Below are 16,563 nucleotides of genomic sequence, written 5' to 3'. Positions count from 1 at the left end.
AGCGGGTTGCCGTAAAGTGGGGTTTGACTGTACTCGTGGGGGTTCCGCCCCTAATATAATTTTCCCCGAATTCGCACAAGTGACCCTGCTCACAGGCATGGTTTATCCTCTCTTGCTTGACATATCAAAAAATAAACATGCATATGGCTTTTGCACTGAAAAAACAAACAAACAAACAAAAAAACATAACAACAACAAAAAAAGGTGTACCAGGCACAGCAAAATGAGGAAAAAATGTATTGCAGCCGTATTACGAAACAACTTTGAACCTGTTTATCTTCTAGCGGCGAACAAAGAGGAAAGACGGATGTTTTCGCAGGCTATTTTTTATTTTGATCAAAAGCACTTGCTCGGGTAATTTTCTATATTCTGTTTAGATCATGCAATCATCAAATTGTAGGCAAAAAGCATTAAACTGAATTTGCTTTGTAAACTCAAATTTCGCTCTAAACCCACGCACAAAGTGATAGGGACTCTTCGCAGGGATTAAATAACACCTATCTTTCTTATGTTTCATACCGCTGACCAGTCACTACTACTGCTCGGCCTGGTCTTCGAAGCTTGTGGGCCAAGTGAAGGAGAGTCCGATGCAAAAAATTAGTATTGTGCAACGTGAAAGTCATACTGCTTGATCTATTCACATCATGGAACGTATTATTCTGAGTTCTATATGAAGAAAGCACTGATCAAATAATTTCCAAGCTGATAAAATGGAGGAAGAACAAGGGTTCGATTCGTTCAGTGAGCGTTTGCCGGTGAATAAAATCAGGGATAAAATGCACACCCGGGAATGCACATGGATTGTGGTGTCCTGAGAACAAAATGCAGAGCGAAGAAATCATTGTTTATAGAAAGTGAAGAAGATGGGATGTATTTGTGTATTCATTGGTCATACGACTACGGTGTATCATCAAACGATTGCGGAACTTGGAATTCCTCTATCAAGAAGCACGGCGGCTTCTAAAATATTAAGACTTAATGGTTCAAAATGTAGTTTCAAATCGTCCTCGTCCTCCGAGTTTTAAGTGTAGACTCAATGAACTTAGGCCGTGTCTATATGAACCCGGTATCGGGCGTAAAACGCAGAGCGAGAATATTAACTTTCTGGAAAACAATATTACCTTACCTTGGTCCAGGTAAGCTTTCAGAGCTTTAGTCTTCCTGGCAGGCGTTTTAGTGTAGTCACGCAATCCCCCTCCCCAAACGGCTTTGTTTGGAGGAGCGTTATATGATAACACTAAAACGGCTGTGGGGGAGACTTAGGTAAGCAACATGTACTACTAGCCTTTTAAATGCAAAATCATGATTTCGATTGTGGAAATGGCTCTTCAAACTATATTCATTATTCATTAATAATAGTAATAATAATAATAATAATAATAATAATAATAATAATAATAATAATAATAATAATAATAATAATAATAATAAGTAATCATCATCATCATCATCATCATCATCAACATCATCATCATCATGTTCAACAACAGCATATTTAATAATATCAAGAGCCATAAAGATAACTTTGATATTAAAGATTTAACCAGGACAGTGACTACAGTGCTAGGTGACATAGAGAGAGGTCTCTTTGATCTCTTGACATAAATGAGCAGTATCTCAGAATAGTCATTCATTTTTGATCATTCAAAAGCCAAACTTGTCTGTAGTATGAGCAAAGTTGTAATGCGGTCTGGATTTAACCCTTTGGTGAGGGCCGGCAAGTAGCGAAAAAACCTCTTCCTTGGACTGGCTAATTAGCATAAGAATGGCTAAAAATGAGTTTCATGAATGCACACAAGCCAAATCTTTCTCTTTCGCTCTCTTTTTTCCTTTTCCTTTCTTCTCTATTTTTTATAGCAGTTTTGTTGCCCACTTAATCTTCTTTCTTTTGCATGGAATTGTGGCTGGCCAACTTTTTTAGGAAATGGACAAATATAATCTTCAAAGAGGTAGTAGGTAAACAGTGAAATTGGCCGTGGATTTTTCCCCAAAATGTTACATTTTTTTGTGAGTGTAACTCTGTTCGGATTTGTTAGAATATCCAAATTGAGACATTGCTGGAAAGATCTATTTTTTCTGACGTTTTTGATTACCAATTTATTAACTTAAACTGTAAGCTAAATGGGTCCAGGAAAGAAAATGTGCATCATTCCATATGGAACGAAAACGACCAAAGCAGTCGTTGAAGGGTTAATACCGAAAGCATCATCAACTTAGACCGCAGTGCATTACACTCATCCAACCTGGAACAAAACTTGCATGGGATATACAGACATGCGGATCCTTTTGAGGGATCCCAACAAGCAACAGTGCTTGCTGTGCACTTCTACTAGTCTTCAAAATTTGTGTCTAAAAATCACTTTTGTACTGAACATGTTACCTCTGTTGTGTTGACCTTTTCACTTAATTTTCAGGTAGAATCTGTACCAGGAGAGTTTTGAGTTCTTTGAAGATTTTTGTGTATCTACATCACCTGTAAGTATTTTGTTTCTCCCTCATAAACACATGCTTATTAGACTCTGTTATAAATATAAGGTGCTGTTTATATGAAGGAGGAAGATCCTAGCGCCAGGAACATCTTAGAGGGCAGATCATCCTAGTACCATATGTTTTCTTTATAATTCAGTTTACATTCTTGTCTCTAGTGCTAGGATCTTTCTAGCTGAGAGCTAGGAGTTCCTAGCACCATGTAAACTGCTTTCGCTAGGAAGATCCTATAGTACTGGGGACAACCCACCCAAAAATGGCGACAGGTCGTTCAGGGGGTGATCTTTAATCTTGATTCCTTCTCTATTGTTAACCACCTGGACTGGCAAAATTTCTGCATGTAAACCCAACGAAAAGTTGGTTCACCTTCTAGCACCTTCATAGTGCTAGAATCTTCCTCCCGTCATGCAAACAACCTCTTAATCAGACATTTGTTTTAATAAAACAGCTGTTATTTTATCTGTTTTTCAATGGCGACAAAAGGCTGTTCATGGCAGCAAAAGAGGATATTTTGTTCCCTGAGTATCTTTGAAGAGAGTCTGCTTGCTTTTTGTTAAAAGACATTTTGCAGCCAGGTATCCTGATTTTTTACAGTATTCATGCGATAGATACTAATTTAAAGTAGCTAAAGTGGCTGGAATTTCCGGATGATAAAGAGTTGATTATACTATACTGATGGTGATGAGAAACCGCAAGGATTTAAACCCATCAACCAGTGTATCTAAGATCAGAGAGGCGAGGTTAGTGCGAAAGTGAGCTACAGCTTGGATGATTAAAGCAGCATTTTTAGTAACATCAGTTACAGTGTATTTCAAAATTTTGTTACGAAAACACTCGATTTTGATTAAAAGTTTTTAGTGTAACTGTTTCAAAGTACACGAAAAAAAAGACAACAACAACAACTAATAAACAGACAAACAATTAATCCTGAATTCATGCGCAATCTACGGTTAACAGCCCGTTAAATGGTATTAGTTATTTATCACAGTTTACAAAAGAATGTTGCTAGTAATTCTCTGGTGATCATATTTGTTTTATCTTGAGAACAGGGTAATAAATCTGTCCCACTTTTCACGACTAGCCAATAGGACATTTCTATTTTGGGCTCGAGCGGTTATTTTTAAATTTTATTAGAGTAGGGAGGAGCTTCCTGAGTATATTCGTATCTCGAGAGTTTCTAGAAGCGTACACCGTGTGGATATCGTTTGAGATTCCATTTGTGATCTCCAAAACTGTTACCTTAACAATCTCAAACGTTTAGTAGATTGTTGTAGAACTCAGCCTTTGTTATATTGCTGCAATAGTTGTGCTGTGTTAATTTCGACGTCATGATCGTTTGTTGCTAAGTTGGAAACATTCGCATTTTTTCTCTTAGTTTTTTCTGTTTTGTTTTCTCGTTATTAGGGGAAATTTGGGCCCATGATCACTCGAACTGTATTTTTCGTCCTGTTGTTTTGTTAAATTATTTTGAAACGATTCGATTCACCGAAAACGACAAAAAAACAAACAAAAAAAAAAAAACGAATTATCACAAGAAGCTCCTGGAAGCGAAACCTGAAATAAACATGGTTTAAGCGATGATATCTACGAAAAAATTATCGCCGCTTGCAACGCGGTTTGGATGAACGTGGCCTCTTGTTACGTAATGTATGGTGAAAGCTAAAATTGGCGCTTATTTTAAGCTATCTAATCTTACTAATTATCTCCTTTGTCGGCAGACGGAACCCGAGTTTTATAATGAGAAATATGCGCACACCTTACACCATCGTATTCACGACTTGTGAATATTCCGTTTGATAACCTTTTGTTCGTTTTATCATAAACTCAACCTAATCCCTTTTTTAAAACGAGATTAAGTATACAGAATGAGTAAAGGTTCTTCGTCGTCTTGCTATTCGCAGCTTTTTTCAGAGCTAAAGGTGAGTTGAAAGGGAAAGTGTTAGAGGTCTCTCATGAAATTTGCGTCTATTCCTAGAAAGTAGTCCAGTCAGTAAGGTAGGTAGTAGCCTAGTAGGTATTAGGTAGTCATTTGGTAAGGTAATCAGTGCCTTATGATTTTTCTACCAACTTACACAATTGTTTTCAAATCAGTCATAACACAGTGCCCCTCGAGGTTTGTTTTAGTAGAGCCTGAACGTTAACTTATGAATAATGTAATTCTGCTTCAAATTAGGATTTCGTTCTATTGACTTACCATTTTTGATGTACCATAAATAGGAATGCTGCTCTTATTTTCAAGCCTAAGTATAGACAGATTAACTTGACCTCTCGCAGTTGTCGAAAACCTTTAATGGTTAATTAACCTTCCGTCGCCATATGCCACGGGTACTGAAATGGCGTTAATACACTAACTGGAGTCTTCCTTTGCCTCTCCCTTTCTTTTTAATGTTCTTCAGTACAGTCAACTACAAAAGTGAAGAGAATGGTTACAGTCTTCAATCTGTAGAGCTCCTGGTTTTTCTGAAATCTGCTAACGTGTGCATGTTTGGTTCAAATTTAAGTTTCCTTTGTTTTCGGGTACTGAGCTATACGATAATGAACATGAAAAAAGGAAAATAAATTTAAACCAAGGATAAAATTCTGACCACAGCATACACTTTTTTTTTTTAATTCACTGAAGTTGTTGCAACGGCCACTCAAATCAAATATGTTTATAATAGATAAATGGCGATGTTCTTCTATAACTGTTTGAAAATAGCATTGTTCACTACTTAATGAATAATTTCCTTTAAAAACTTAGTACTGTAATGACACCTCTTCAGTATATTATGCGAGCGATTCTCTCTGGCATGGCTTTTGGAATACGCGGAGTCTTTTACATGTAGTTGTTATTCACGGAACCTCGTCTCCAGGGCGCTTTACCGTGGCTAGTTAACCAGCCGCCCTTAAGGAGCTGTCGGTACCGCCGTAATTTTAAACTTATACCAATGTCTTTCCAAGGAGTTTCCAGAATGTAGACTTTATCGTTAGAGAATGTAGACTTTACCCAGTTAGTGTGACCTGTTAGAATAGGGACAGTATTAGTGACGTTTTACTGTAGTTATCATGGTTTGCAGTCTCTGTACCGTGTCAACAGTTTACGGTAGGCAGATAGTTTTCTGTAGGACTATCGAGTTTCATTATCAATCAATTCAAGTGCAGGTTGAAAAGTTTAATGCTCAGAAACCTACTTTTGCAAGGCTGTGACGGATGGTGGGCGAAACATGAGGCGCGACTTTTGGCCGCGAATATTAAAAAGACCGCTTGAATCCCAACAGGGGAGGATATACAAGTCCCGCATTTCTCATTTGCTTTCTTCTCGGCTCTACACAGCTAGGTTAATGAGGCTCCAGCTCACACAGAAGGCATAGTAGATAAGTCAACCAAAACACAGATTTCGGAAAGAGGACCAGCACAATCAGTATAAGTGAAGGTAAATTCCATAGTAAAAATGTTGCTGTAGATGTTTTTCTTCCTCAGCTACCTGTACAGTCCGGTCTTCGAGACAACTATTTCCTAGACAATCCCATCGTCTTAATACTCAGGCGGCCCTTTGGTTTACGCGTTCAATGAGGAGGTTTCACGAATGGGAAAGGTATGAAAACAGGAAAAGAGTTGAACATTAGCCTGAGTCAGTACAGACGTCTCCCCTTTCTGTACACTGGCTAGTTGAACATCTGTTTCAATGTATATTTGTAACTGAGGGGAAGGAGAAGAAATGAGGTATTTCAAAAGGCCCTTTTTTGCACACGGTCGGCGTTTATGAAAACTAATCCGTCTCCCATGCAGTTTCGTATATTTATAGGCCTCACGCGATTTTTGTCAGTTGAATAAACATTTATTAAACGTCAATTAAAGCGATGATTGAAAAGTGGTCAACAGAAAAGATCACGGAATAATTGACGATAACTGAGATTTTTCTCTTTTATCACAAGTGGCTTCAAAAGACGTATGCGAAACATCTTTTTTTTTTCCACCAGTAATCGAGTTTAGCCGCGGTTAGTTACATTCCGCAATATTGTCTTGCCGGGACTGTTCTCCCTCAACTTCTTGTCCGTTAATCTTTCGATGTCAAACCGTTAGCTTTAAATAAACTTTCAATCTAAAACATATGCATAGACTTCGAGCCAACTTCATCAGTCTCTCAAAGTACCACCGCAGACCAAGTTTAAATGACAAAGTGAAGTGTATTGTGAAATGTGTGTTTGCGTGATTTTCAAAAGAGTGTCAGTTTATAGCAAGATATTTCGGCGTTTTTATGGTCAGTTAGGTGACATCGTCAACTAATAATTCAATCTTGATAAAACGCAAGTATTTAAAATACCCAAGTTGAATGGCAGTTCTTCAACAATGCATTCTTCGGCGGTACAAGTATTTGTTTTTTTTCTCTGTATCTTAAATGTCGCAAACCGGAGAGCTTTAATTGAAGGTTTCTACTTTGACTGGTAAGTCTGATATTTTAAATATTGACCCACTTTTGAAATCTCATCTAGATTTGTCATTCTTCTGAAGTAGTTACAATTGACAAGAGAGTCGTTTAAATGCATTTGGCAGTCACACAAGAAGTGACACTCGGTATATTTCTGAAATGAGTTAGTGGCAAAGAGCAGCTTCATAAGTCAGAGAATTATCTGACTTATCGCCCTCGCCCACTCTTATGACACCACATCCGGCTGCGTGTTATATCTGGCCTTGCGATCAGCAAGTGAATGAATTATGTACGGTTGTTCTCGAATGATCATTGAACATATTTTTACATCCGACAAAGGAGCTACTCCGTCCATAACAGAGGCTCTTCAATATCTACAGTTTTAGATGCAATCAAACCCCAAATTTTAACTCCGATTGGAAGCTCACGACACATTACTTAGGTATGCGAAAGGAGGGTAAGTTTTATCCAAAGCTGGCAGACTATCAAGTTTCTTGTCATATCAGATACTGTTACTCAGGCTTCATCGGGAAAAGTACATGAGTTGCTGAGCTGCATTCTGTGTGTTAATTTGCAGGGAAGTGAACAGGTCTTATTTCACTCAACATAACAAGCTATTTAATCTTTAAGAAGGCTGGAACGGATTGCTTCTCTTTTTAACCTTCACCACTGGTAAGTGAATGAACGTTCTAATTAAAACATTGTATCCAATGGAATCTTTAACTAACTAAGGGTTCTCAAGCAAGAGGGCATACGAACTCCTTTCCGCCGACGATCTAACTTCTGCCGTTGTGTGCAGGGCTTATTTAGATATCGATTCCAACTGTTTTTTTTCCAAACCCAGTAAATTCAGCTCGCGCATTCCGAAACATCTAAACAAATGGATGAGACCGCCTGATAGAATCTTAAACAAACTCTGTTTTAACAGGCATTTAATAGACTTAATACTGTGCGACGATTATAAAGCAAAGATATACCATTTCTGAAAATTCAATTATTGGGTTTGTTTTATCGTTTTACCGGCTTTGTACATTATAGCAATCATTCTTCCTTGCACGAAACGAAAAACTGTCAGCTGCCATTGTGCATCAGCGAGAATGATGAAACATTTTGCCGTCCTTCTCTTAAGAAAAAGTCTGATATTTTCGACTGGATAATGTGCGGCCGCCACACAAGAAGTTTCGTTATTTTAATCAAGCGTTTGTTTGACCACTAATGGGTCTATGTTAATTTAACGTTTAGAGCAGTTAGCGCTTTTGATGAACAGTTTATTTATCACCGAAATGCGTGTTTCAGGTCTTTCAGTGCTCTGTATGGTACCTCAGAAATGTGAAATATTTCAGTTCTCTTTGAGATGTTACCCGTGCGGGATTACATAGATATTAAAACTGCGCAATGCTTGTAGTTAATCGAAACCTTAGTGGTCAAATAATGCCTGAAATGAACATTGCTGATATTTGTTTGTGGTAAATTGATATAAGAATCAAACATATTTTGCTCACGTTAAGTTGCAGCAAATGACCCAAATCGGTCTACCATAAAAGGGTATAATTTCTTAACGTTTCTTCGTCAGCGGTAAATTCTTGCGCCCTTCACTACGAAGAGTGCTTTAAAACAATTTCGAGGAATAAAAACTGTTTTTGTAAAGTCCTTGAACAAACAGTTCCAATCAACAGTACCGCTGAAGAGATTTCATTTAAATGGTTATGGGGTTTATGAAAGCTGGACAACAACTTTGGAGTGTCGTTTGGAGACTATGGACGTTTTAACTCTTGCATCTAGTCGTGTCTCAAACTAAATTTCTGTGTTAGTCTAACCCGAGCGGTGGAAATCTTTTTATATTGCTTTTTACAGAACTGAATGTTTTGGTTAGTACACTTCAACTTTTTGACGGCGAAAACAAAAGATAAAATCCCAATCCACCCAATGATTTCGCCAATGTAAACTTAACGTAAAACACAAACGTTAATGTGAAATAAAAGTCACTGATTCTCTCAAACAAGTTTGCACAAATAGCTATTTCAGAGCTCCTTAGCTTTAAGGAAGTAAATAGCGATTTATCGACGTTGGGGAACGCGATTTTCAAGCGGTGTCTGATTTCTGTTCGAAACTTCTTGGGCACGTTCAAGTCCTGTTTCATGTTTGTGTTTTGTACGAGGAGCCCTCACTAGACCACTTCCTTCCCCTCTGCATTTAATTGATAAAACATTGCATTGTAAACACTAATCGAGTTTTGGCATTCGTATGTTATTGAAATTCTTTATCTTGTGAAGATTCTTTGACTATTTGACCAAAAACTGACTGCCATCAGGTTACTTTTTTTCTGACTTTTCGACCGCCAAAAAGCAAATCCTGGTATCCTTTTTCAGCATTGTGTTCTGCGGGTTAGTCAAGTACGTGGATATTTATATCCTATGTGCCCAAAGTTAATGTACGTCGGGCGATATTGGGCGATATTTTGACGGCATGATTCTTGTTACGTTTGTAGGCTAACCAAACATTGAGTTTACAGACCGAGAGAAAGAAAGAAAAAATCAAATTCTTGCATTTCATGTGGTCATACTAAAACCGTGTTGTCAGAAATTAGCAGGTATATTGCTGTAGGTGAAGAAGGGTAAAGCTACGCGCAAGCAGACGCAACAACTCAACAATATTGGGAGTTGTAGCGTTTGGCCGGTTTCAAACTGCGCAACAACTCCCAAAAACACGCAACAACTTGCAACAACTTGCAACAGGGTTTGTAAACGGACGCACATATAACATCCAACAATGTTGGGAGTTGTTGGCCAGCAATGTTGCGTCTGTTTGAAGGGGTTGAGGGCAACAGAGCATTCCCCAGTTCCATGCGTACTGATAGGCATTTTTCCCGTGCCTGATAAATATTACGTGCTTGTGGTCAATCTATTTTTACCTATTTTCACTTTAGACAAATGACACTTTACGTCACATCTGCGTTAGCTTTTATTATTTTGAAGAATCAAATGATGACTTCCGCTAAAGAAAAAAAACCTTGTATTCGGAGAAAAACTGCGACTATAGAATCACAATATAATGAAATTCATCACAGAATTAGTAATGAGACAATTATACCCTTAGTTTGTATGTATAACTACGTGGATGAAGGTACAAGCGTGAGTCAACAACAGCGATTTGCAGTGACGGCACTTATGCTTAATCCGGATACTAAAAAAGATCTGCGGTTTCAGCCTTTGAGTAAACAAGTTTTTTAATAGCGTATAACATGTTATTTTAGATTGATTATTAACGGTATTGAGTTGCTGTCTCTTCCTTCTTCCTATCAATAGTGCTTAATTTCTTGACGATTAACAATTTCTTTTAATTTTACTTGTAAGTGTTATATGATGCTGTTGCAAATTGAAACTCAAGAACTGAAAATCGTGACAGAGTGGTTTATTTTTCTGCTCAGCAGGTTAAATTATAAGAAAATTTCTGATTCTTAGTCGAGTTCTTTTCTAACATGCCATGACCGTCGGTGCAATTGGTTATCAGTTATGATGGATGTTTGACCCTTTTTTTTTCTGTAACATCCGCTTTTCTCATCAGTATAAGAACGTCTAATGAATGAGTCTTATTTTGAGCTGCGGCTGAGCCAAGACTTGACCTTCTTATCTAGGGGACGATTCTAGGATCGATTCTAGGAAATCAATTTAAGACAAATAATTGATTTGTCAGGGGCATCCAACGACGGTTTCCTCGCACATACATTAAAGACACTTTTTGGCTATCCAGACTACTTTTAGAGCTCTAGAAATGCACTCTAAAGCAGCGCTGTGAAATTTGTATCTGTTCGGTCATCCTTGGGGAAATGAGTCTTTTCAAAATTACAAGGGCTTCAGTATTATTTTCCTGAAAATTTTAGATGCAATTTAAAGTATTACGAAATGGAGAAATTTTCTGACTCCTCTCTCCATCACATTTTTGAATCCGAAAATTTTGGGCTTCCTTTTTTCACGAAAAATAACCTAACCTGGAGAGTGAAATGTGAAAAATTAAACTTTCGAAAATCTTAGGGAATTTATTAGATAAGCTTCGAAAATTGTACAAGAATAGAACGGTCACTGAAAATTTTTAGCCGTCCTCAAGTAATAGAAAATTCTAGGCAATGTTTGCTTCTCCGAACCGTATTTTAAAGAAAACAGTCGTTAGGTGCCCCTGATTTGTGGCAGATATTTGTGACAAACGACACCTCTTTCAAACGTTATGACGCAAACAGCATTGCTCAGTTTTAGAACGACCTATCTATACTGCATTGAGTTGACCTAAATAGCATATTACTTTTGCTCTAATGTTCAGCCAAACAACTGGCATTACAATCAAAAGACCTCACTCATTAGGGAATCAGTAGGCTATTTCCGATTGCAAAAAGCTTCACTTTTCAAATGAGGCAGCAGATCAAAGACTTCGCGCCTACTGCTTCGTTTTCAAACAGAAGGTATTAAACTTCGACCTGAGCTATGCCCCTGGAATGTTCCTAGGAGTTTTTCTCATTTTCGGCTTAAAAGTTCTTAATAAAAGGTTTTTATTAAGGAAAAAAAATATATTGTCGGCGAGTGAGTAAATGAGTGAATGAACTAAAGAGTACCCATTCCATCAAATCTGAACAAATGGGTCGTTCTTTTCATTGTCTAAATTAATATATATATGCTTGGAATGCTAATCGCTATAGCCCAACATCCTAATTTTACGTGAATACTTTTTGCTGCAGACCGATAGGCGCATTTTAAAGACTACACTTCTCTATTCTCAGTATGTCATATCAGTCTCATTGATTTTATAAAGGTTATGCTGGACATGGATTAGCTGAAAAAATGATCAAAAATTTCTACCGGTGGTTTGAAACTAGGAGTGTATCATAATTTGTGGGTCATTGTACGTTTCTGGGAAACTGCTCACCTACCCCTCCCCTAAGCAACATTAACACCTACTTCTCACTTAGGGCAAAATGTTGGCTTAGGGGATGGGTAGGTAAATTTGTGCGGTGCTCCTAGTGCGCACACAGAATATAAGAACCGTATCTCGGATGCAGTTTACATGCACCTTGTTGTCAATTTTTTTTGTCAAATGAATGTTAAAGTTAGTACGTTTGGTGGCTAGCATTTATTTTTTTGACCGAGTTTGCCCGACGGAGAACTCTAGGAACGTTCCCTTCGTGAATGAGTGGGACTCAATTAATTTTGCAACTGACGTAGACTAACAATGGGCTGGACGGGCCTAAGTGTGCTTTAAATTCCTGGGCTTGGTAGTGGCTAAGATCCTCTTGTAGTGAGATTTGTTTAGTTATTTTCTCAGTGCACGCGACTGCTCTTACAGTCCAAAGAGCCCATGAGACTAACGTAAAAAAGTGCTGTCAGGGAGTTCTTTTGTGGCTAATCGACGCTATGCAAATACGTTGTAGAAGTAATTCATTTAAATGGTAACATCACAGGAAGTCCATAGACTTCACAAAGTTAGTTAGAACTACTGCCGTGAGACATAATTCCTGGCGTGCTCAGGAGCGTGCAAGTTTCTGACTCAAAATTGGCTGGGGCTCATACGGTGAAAGGGCTGAACTCGTCTAATCGTTTAACAAAAGAAAAACATCGGAATTAGGACTGAAATGATCTAAGAATTAGAGGAAAAATCCGATATAACCGCAAAACTCACCCCACAGGGAGATCTGTCAGGATATCGTAATCTTCTTAATTCTTAATTATCCCATAACTAGACAAGAGTGCAACTTAATTTGTAAATTGCTTCGTTGAAAACTCGACGAACGAGTGAAAGCACTGGACAGAATAAAGTTTTCAAAGATTGTTACAAATGAGGCCTTCATCCTGTCTTGCACCTCTGCTAGTAAATTAATTATAATTAGCTGTAGGTTGTTTGTGAATCACTAGGTTATATAATTATAGTGTTTTGAGCTCTGAGTGGCAGCAAGCATAATACTCTCGCACCTTCAAATGTACCCATTTCTTTGTCAGTATTGTCGAAAGATGAATCGGACATGTCAACGAACTATTAGGCTGAAGCACATTAATTAACATAACGGAAGCACCCAGACGTATTTCTATGAGTATGCCGTATTGAATGAGCGCCGAATTACTCACAGCAAGTGAAACTTTGGCGAACAGACGTTATCTCAGTGTTCATAGTTTGCTTTCGAAGGAGCCTCTTTAAAAGAAGAGAAAGAAAGTAACTGAAAAGAAATCAAGAGGTTTTTTTTTATTTCGATGATGTACCATTCGGTAAATATTTATTCGACAGTTTAGGTCGTAAAGTGCTAATGGACCTAAGCCCTTTGATGCTTACTTTATTGAGTTCACTTAAACGTGACGGTAGGTACGCGTGTACTTGAAAGCTCAGGTCATCACAAAGCAGCAAACAAAGAAACGCAGTCAAACGACGTCAAAAATTTTTTTTCAGCTGCCTAGTAAGTAACGTTTATTGTCAAAATTACCCTTCTAATGAATAACCCACCTCTCTCATGGCCTGTCGCTTGCAATTGATATGTTCTCCTCTGATGCGACTTCATCTGAGTACTTTTCTCAGTAACTCTACTTTCATGGGACACTATGTAAAAGCATACCTTTCCTTTGGTTCCCTTAGTGTCTAAAAGGGTTGATTATGGAAGTGTGTGAAGTAGTATTTTCTGAGCTTGTTGTTGCAAATGTTTGGCATCCGCGTGCACTCGCCTTGACATATCACTCACAACAACCTCAGCAACAACGGGCCACGTGATGTTACGCCGATTCTCCAAACGGTTCCTATTGATGGTTTGGTTGGGCTCATTATCAGCATATTGCCGGTTGATATTGAAAACTTACCATACTCGCGCACTAATCAGACTAATTGGAAGGTATATTTAATTCTGGTTTTCGTAAGCTCATCTTCGTTGGTAGAGTCGCTACGGTGTCTCGCGGCCGTTTACTGAATGAGTCAAATCATACTTTTCTTCGTATATCCGTCATAATACTGTTTGCTCAGCTATGAACCTGTATGTCCTCAGTAACTCTTAACTTGTATCTGTGGTTTTTATTCATAATATATTTTAACCGAATTAACGTTAAATCTTTATACAGAAGAGATTTAGACGCTTGTATATGATTTATTCTACGGTCAATGACATTTGCTTGACCACATTTATTTGTATGTTTAATGAGTAAACTTCAGCAAAAACAACAAAAAAAACTCTGCTCAACTATAAATAACGTTTACCGTAGGAATGTGTTACAACTTTCGATCAAACCATGGATCACAGTAGGTTTTACCGCGGACAACATACCACATTTGATGTTGTTAGCCGTTAATATCCACTGGTGTTGACTCGGTTCTGAGACATACTCTAGGCTTTTTCTGGGCAGAGAGTGAAGTTAAACCGCTTGGACGTGCGATGTTTCTATTTTTGGAAGTCCGTTTTAACAACAAAGTGTTGATCGGACTCCTTTGAACTTTAAGAGCGTCTCTTTTTGTCTGCGGTATGGATCAAGATAATCTTAATTTGCGTGTTTTTCTTTCCATGTTCCTCGTTAAGCCCACTTAATTTCAAGATGTTTCTTTGCGCTGGACGCGCGTTTCAAACTGCATTTGTTATTATCTTGCACCCTGATAGCCCAAATTATTTCACTAAGATGGGCGATATTTAAAGCTTAAATATAGCAACAGACGAGAGACAAGAAGAAACGTGAAAGTAGCTACGGAATTAAGGGTCTTGGCCGGGATTACCCTGTAAAACCATTAGAGCGTTTTGCGAAGTGCGGCGTGCGAATCTGAGCGTATATTGTCTGATCAGAAACAAAAGGCCCCTTTTTAAGTTTGTCGCTAAAAGCGTTAGATATCGAAACGAAGCGGAAATCAATATGCTTTATTGTAAAAGGTATAAACAAACTGTGTTCAACTCTGTAAAGGTAACGATTATAGCCACGCTCACTTTATAGCCAGTTCCTTGAAGGTTTTACAAGGCACGCCGATGCAAGTTAATTACTTTTCAACTATTTTCGACTTCAAATCCGACGCTGGAAACAGCTGCTGCTGACGCTAGTTGGTTCCTTTTATTTTAAAAAAGAGATGCAGTATTTACATCTTAACCCTTTAAGCCGCAATATCCACATATAAACTCTCCATACTGATCTTCATACATTTCTTAAAAGAATTAGTTGAGAGAGTTTGATAACACGTCAAAGCATTTTCTCTTTAGTGATCATTTTATTAATTCTCATCAGCATTTCTCTTGGCAACATATGGATATTATTAGGAGAAAATTGATGACGGTCACTATTGGGAGTTAAAGGGTTAAGGGAGACTGAGTAAAAAGCGCTGGGAAGAACGGGAGTTGAGCTATTTCTATCACTTCCACTTGACTTATTGTCTTTTCTTTAACCGTGACTCCACAAGAAATATTTTTCGTCGCCAGTTAACCATGCGTAATTTTTTTTTTCTTCTGCAACCAAACTGACTTTCTCCCGGGCTTTCTGTTTGGTCCACACCTATCTAATGATCTGATTTAACATGGATTATGAGAGCGCTCGGAGGGCTGAACTTACCGTCGACGGTCTGTGACGAACATAACGGGTTGTATGCTCCCTTCCTTAATGAGCAGGCTGTACAAAAACCGAGGACTGTTGTCCTGTTTCATGTTCTGTAGACTGGTCAAACATGGTCAAGATGGCTCGAAATTTTGTTCATTTCTGGAAAATTCTGAACGGAGTTAAAATCAGTCTTTTGGTTATTTTTAGGACGTTCTAGTAGTTGTGAGGATATCCGCCAAATAAGTCATTGGATTTTGAAATTTTAAAAATAAAGTTTTTTTCCCTGGGGAAGGGACTCCCATGCCATGAGATCGAGAGGCGGGGGCGGAGATGCTCGTCTGAAAAACTTCAATTTAACAAATTGTGGCCATGTTATGGGCTCCTGGGCCGTAGACTCCATATTGCGATGGCCGGCGTGGGGGGCGTTTGGTGTGGCAGACACTCCCTTATTTGGCCTAAACGGATATGAGTCGTTGAACAGGGTATGGTTTTCAGGGTCGGGTGTCTTTTTGCTGTTTTGCACCACAAGCCTTTAAAAGAGTGGAAGATTGGCAATGAGCGGTAAATACATTTGGATCATTATACGTTTCTGGGAAACTGCCCACCTACCCCTCCCCTATCAGCCAACATTTTGCCCTAAGTGAGAACTGAGTGTTAATGTTGGCGGAGGGGAGGGGTAGGTGGGCAGTTTCCCAGAAGCGTATAATGAAATCCACATCTTTTAACACCAACATTTTTTCCAAAGAAGCCAGCGTTTGACGGCGGTGCTAACCTGCGACTATCAGGTGGCACCTCTTCCTTTTTATTTTGGAGACGACCGCCGACTCTTGCGATCCCCGAAAAATGAACGCCTAATCGCAGGTTACGGCGGTACACCTTTACCCAAACTCCTCTTGAGTGCCCCTCCCCGTTGGGGATAACGATGGAATGTAATTTTTTTACTGATTGGCGTTCAAACCTGACCACATTTTTATGATACAAAAATTTGCACTTTTCACCTTTTCACCTCTTTATGAGACGACGGGCATACCGGCCAGTTTCTCCGGGGGGCGGAGGAGGGAGGGGGATGGGTTACTCCTTATAACCTATATGGGCATATGCTGCCCCAATGGGTATAAGTTTTGAGGCTTTTCGGTCTGAAAA

At 38.6% G+C, this 16,563-nt stretch overlaps 1 protein-coding gene across 2 annotated transcripts in view; it reads left to right on the top strand.

Moving 5' to 3' along the window:
• Nucleotides 1-7,065: 7,065 nt before the first annotated feature.
• Nucleotides 7,066-16,563, top strand: part of LOC140938923 (cartilage oligomeric matrix protein-like) — a 39,696-nt gene continuing 30,198 nt past the window's right edge. For both annotated transcript variants that reach the window (XM_073388447.1, XM_073388448.1), the window contains exons 1-2: nt 7,066-7,337; nt 7,473-7,567. The gene's annotated coding sequence lies outside the window, so the exon portion shown is untranslated. The remainder of the gene's footprint in view (nt 7,338-7,472; nt 7,568-16,563) is intronic.

Source organism: Porites lutea, chromosome 5, assembly GCF_958299795.1.
Source record: "Porites lutea chromosome 5, jaPorLute2.1, whole genome shotgun sequence".
NCBI classification, from domain to species: domain Eukaryota; kingdom Metazoa; phylum Cnidaria; class Anthozoa; order Scleractinia; family Poritidae; genus Porites; species Porites lutea.
Note: the sequence above shows the minus strand (reverse complement) of the source record. Positions and strands in the feature narration are given on the sequence as shown.